Source organism: Panthera uncia, assembly GCF_023721935.1.
Source record: "Panthera uncia isolate 11264 chromosome D3 unlocalized genomic scaffold, Puncia_PCG_1.0 HiC_scaffold_8, whole genome shotgun sequence".
Lineage (NCBI taxonomy): Eukaryota > Metazoa > Chordata > Mammalia > Carnivora > Felidae > Panthera > Panthera uncia.
In genome coordinates, this window is record NW_026057586.1 from 50,878,114 (window position 1) to 50,883,367 (window position 5,254).

At 37.0% G+C, this 5,254-nt stretch overlaps 1 pseudogene; it reads left to right on the forward strand.

Annotated features, from left to right (window-relative positions):
- Positions 1–968: 968 nt before the first annotated feature.
- Positions 969–1,103, forward strand: LOC125914946 (uncharacterized; annotated as a pseudogene).
- Positions 1,104–5,254: the final 4,151 nt, after the last annotated feature.

A 5,254-nucleotide genomic window follows, 5' to 3' on the forward strand; every position in this document is an offset into this window, starting at 1 on the left:
TACTTACAAAATACCCCAGGGAGCTTCAACAAGCTTCCAACTGTAAATGATGGTGTTATATGGTTTTGTGTAATTCTGAATATTCTATTTTATAAGCAACTATCCTATACTTTGTTCAGCTCCAAATTCTTACCTGATGCCTGAATTATTTTAGTAGCCATTTTTAGACGTCAATTTTCAGCTATACCATTAACCTGGGAGTGAAAGTGATTATATAAGTGAACAGCTTCCTTGATTATGACTAACTTTATGTACTGGTCTCATCATTTGTATATGCAAGAATATACATGCTGGAAGTCCTAGTGAAACCTAAACTACCTCCTTTTTAATCAGTGTTGTCCTTATTGGATTTCAAAGTAACTCTCCCTGGAACAGAAAACTCCGTTACATTTGCTGCTTTAATTTTCAGACCAACTTCTATCTACTGTGACACACTGTTCTCATTAGCTAAGGAAATTAGGTTACAAAATCTAGGTGGGCAACACTTAGTGTCAAAGAAACAGCTATTTGACTCCAATTAAAGAGTTATGGCTTAGTAAAGCTCTACTGCTTTCATAAATTGATGAGGTAGTTTTGGATATTGTCAAAGTTATTAGTGTGGCTGAACAGTTGTGTTATACCAGAGAATCAACAAAGAAAAAAATGTATGCCAGCAAACTTTCCTTACTTGAGATGATTGAAATGGAGTGCAGGTTACAAAGTACGGATTCTAGCAAATTTGAACTTTGCCAGTGTTCAACGTGCTCAATTCAGGATAAAATGGTGTTGTTTATGTAGTGTTGTTGACTTATGAGACATCTGGGGCTGTGTGCACTTAAATGCATGACCTGAAATTAGTAAGAAGCTGAAGTACTATTTAGTAAATTACTCCTACAGTGCATTAAATCTTCTCCTCTCTGAAAGAAAAAAAAACCCAAACTTTGCATGCTTGTTTACTTTATTTATCCCTAACTTATAATCAGAGTTAATTTGAACAATGAAAAATCTGGCATAATGAACTCACAAGTGTAGGTAGTGTGCTACATGATGGGCAAGGCTTTTGGTAACACCACAAGGGTCTCTGGCCCAATGAATGGAGATTGATAGTAATTCTTGCTACAAGTAAAAAACAGCACATTATTGTGTTTAAAACTGAAATTATGATATTTTGCTCTGACTGGCATTAACTAGATTTACATTGCTGTCTATATAGTTCAGTTCAGTTTACGTGTCCCCTAGTGCCAGATTTGTGACACCACTTTTAGCCCATACTTCAGTTGTTCGGATTATATGGTTTTAACTGGAGATTTCTGTTAAGATGCTCCTCCCAATATTGCAAAGTCTCTTTGTTAGGGATTGAATTGTGTCCTCTCCAAAATTCATATGTGGAAGCCATAATCCTCTGTGTGACCATCTTTAGAGATTGGGCCGTTAAGTAGGTAACTGAGTTTAAATGAAGTCATAAGGTTGGAACTGTAACTTGATAGAACTGGTATCCTTAGAAGAGGAGAAAATATCAGAGATTATCTCTCTGTCTCTTTCTTTGGGCATGCACAGAGAAGAGGCCATGTGAGGATACAATGAGAAGATGGCTGTCCATAAACCAAAAAGAGAGATGTGTCCCAAAACCAATGTTGTTAGCAGCTTGATCTGGGACTTGTAGCTTCCAGAGTTGTAAGAAAATAAATTTCTATTGTTTAAGCCACCTACTGTATGGTACTTTGTCATGATCCTGGGAGACTACAGGCTATTTATTTTAAGAAGATGGGGGCTTATACTCTTGTAAGTGGCTAATCAGTGAGGCTGTAGAACACTACACAGGAGAAATCATAGTGTAACCCTTGAGAAATTCAAACCACCATTGAAACTTCTGAAAAGCAATACCAACAACTATGAATAAATGCACATTGGAGCCCCATCCTGAAACCTCCCACCATTGGTCTGGGTTTGGCAAAATATTACCTGTTTTAGGCCACACTCAATATTGTTTAGGTAATAAAGTGCTCGAAGGATTTGATTACAACCTGAGGATTTAACAGCTAATATTAGAAAGAGGTCCCACGATAATGCCTTAATGAACTTTCAGTACAATTCATTTTTTGTAAAGATGATTTGTAAAGATAAAGGGTATTCTACAGAGAAATAAAATATTGAGGCAGGATTTTTTGCAAGTGCCTTGTAGGAGGTCAGTTTGGGGAAAGAATGGTCACAGGTTAGAGATAACATTTTTGGATGAAAGATAGTTGGGGTGTGTGCTGTGGGGTCCCAAAATAGCTATTCAATTCCAAGTTAATTCCACTAATGATCTTATGCTCCCTATTGAAGAGGACTTGCAATTTGGGATGCTTAGCATTTTTTCATTAACACCTTCTTAGATTTTTTTTCCTCTCAAATTGATTATGTTGTAGGTGAAAATCTCTAGCTCTTAGAAAAGTCGTTAAAAATGAGTAGGGGAACTCCTTTTCCCTAAACACATTCTCTTTCAGTGAAGGCCTTTCAATGTTTTTAAAAACTAGGTTGCCTTCCCCACTAACTTGTGTTGCCAGCCCTACTTCAGTGGTCTTACTAACTGATGTGAGACCCTGGAGAGTCAAGGTAGATTATGTAGTGCCTTGTAAGTGAGGGTGATGAGTTGGGATTTTTTTCTGTCTGTAGTGACAAAACAGTTCAGTGACATTATTTGGTTGATGTTTGAAGTTACTATTTGGAAGAGTTTGTAGCAGGTGGAGAGGGAAAGCTGTGATAGCAATTATGCTGCTGCGATAGAAAAGGCAAGGACTCATGGTGCTTGGATAAAGGTGGCAGTAGTGAACATGGAAAACAGTGGGTGGATAAGAGTAACATTCTGGAAGTAGAGCCAGTAGAAGTTGCTGACGAGGTGAGTGATGGTGATAAAAGAGAAAAGGCAGAATGAGGATGATGTCTGTATCTGGGGCTTCAGTAATTGGGTAGTAGTTTCATGACCAGGAATGGAAAATGCTGTGTGGAGCAGGATTTCAGGGGAAAATAAAGAATTCTGCTGTGGACATGTTCATTTTAAGATTCCTGTTAAATATCCAGGTTAAATACTTAGACGTGCTAGCATGGAGCTCCACAAAATGGTCCAGGTTAGAGATACAAATTTGGAAGTCATACATTTAAATGACATATATCCTAGGCATGATATACATTGACATTTAAGTCATGGGAATGGATGAAATCACCTGGAGTAAAGGAAATAGGCCGATGTAAAAATGATTAATCTATGACCCTTGCTCTCAAAGAATGTAGGTGAGAATTTTCATCTATAATTTAAATTGTATGCCTATATCATCTATATTTCAGTATGTTAGTCCTGTATAGAAATCAAAATATTACCTGCCTTCCTCACCCACTGCTTCTAAGCTTCATGTTTGGTGTTCCAACCACAGATAATTTATTCATTGATAAAGTATTTGAATCCATTGCCAAAACTTGGCATTCTTTCTACTTTCCTTGTCTAAATTGACTCAGCCTTGAATTCACAAGGATGGTTAAAACTTTTGTTCTCTCAGTGAGAAGAACCACAACCATTACTTCATGAAACTTTTTACTGCACATCTCTAAATATGCAAAAATATCTAATACTCAAGAATGATGGACACCCTAGAAGAAAGAAATCCAGAATCAACATGACATATTCGTACTTGCTCTTCCACCTCTGCAGATATTTGCAGGCATCTGCTCAAATAATGGACATTCTCATCTTGCTTGATTTGTTAATGAAAAAAGTGAGTTCACTTGACAATGAAAATAGCGACAGTGGGAGAAATAGCAAGGTAGGAAAAACATTTTTTAATTCTTAAGAGATGAGAGAAAGCGTCTCATTTAAAAAACAAAATGTACTATGCGGCATAAGATTTCCAACTTTACCTGTAAGGTTTCATGTCCATTCACAAAGAATGCCTTCCCCAGTTGTTTCTTTTGTTGAGTTTTATAGTCTCACTATTTAACATTTTACAGCTTGAGCTAGATAAAGGAAAAGTGATATTTTTTATCAACTTGAATGAGACCAAAGCTGTTTTTTAATTATTATTATTATTTTTTTAGTTTAATTTTACTTTTTTTATTTACATCCAAGTTAGTTAGCATATAGTGCAACAATGATTTTAGGAGTAGATTCCTTAATGCCCCTTACCCATTTAGCCCATCCCCCCTCCCACAACCCCTCCAGTAACCCTCTGTATGTTCTGCATCTTTATGAGTCTCTTCTGTTTTGTCCCCCTTCCTGTTTTTATATTATTTTTGTTTCCTTTCCTTGTGTTAATCTGTTCTGTGTCTTAAAGTCCTCATATGAATGAAGTCATGATTTTTGTCTTTCTCTGACTAATTTCGCTTAGCATAGTACCCTCTAGTTCCATCCATGTAGTTGCAAGTGGTAAGATTTAATTCTTTTTGGTTGCCCAGTAATATTCCATTGTGTGTATATGTGTATATATATATCTCACATCTTCTTTATCCATTCATCCATCGTGGGACATTTGGTCTCTCCTTCCATACTTTGGCTATTGTTCATAGTGCTGCTATAAACATTGGGGTGCATGTGCCCCTTGGAAACAGCATGCCTATATCCCTTGGATAAAAACTAGAAGTGCAATTGCTGGGTCATAGGGTAGTTCTATTTTTAATTGTTTGAGGAACCTCCATACTGTTTTCCAGAGTGACTGCACCAGTTTGCATTCTCACCAGCAGTGCAAAAGAGATCCTCTTTCTCCACCTCCTCGCCAACATCTGTTGTTGCCTGAGTTGTTAATGTTAGCCATTCTGACACGTGTGAGGTGGTATCTCATTGTGGTTTTGATTTGTATTTCCCTGATGATGAGTGATGTGGAGCATTTTTTCATGTCTTGGTTGGCCATCTGGATGTCTTCTTTGGAGAAGTGTCTATTCATGTCTTTTGCCCATTTCTTCACTGGATTATTTGTTTTTTTGGGCATTGAGTTTGATAAGTTCTTTATAGATTTTGGATCTGAACCCTTTATCTGATATGTCATTTGCTAATATCTTCTCCAATTCTGTCGGCTACCTTTTAGTTTGGCTGATTGTTTCCTTGGCTGTGCAGAAGCTTTATTTTGATGAGGTCCCAATAGTTCATTTTTGCTTTTGTTTCCCTTGCCTCCGGAGACGTGTTGAGTAAGAAATTGCTGCGGCCAAGATCAAAGAGGTTTTTGCCTACTTTCTCCTTGAGAATTTTGATGGCTTCCTATCTTACATTTAGGTCTTTCATCAATTTGAGTTTATTTTTGTGTATGGTGTA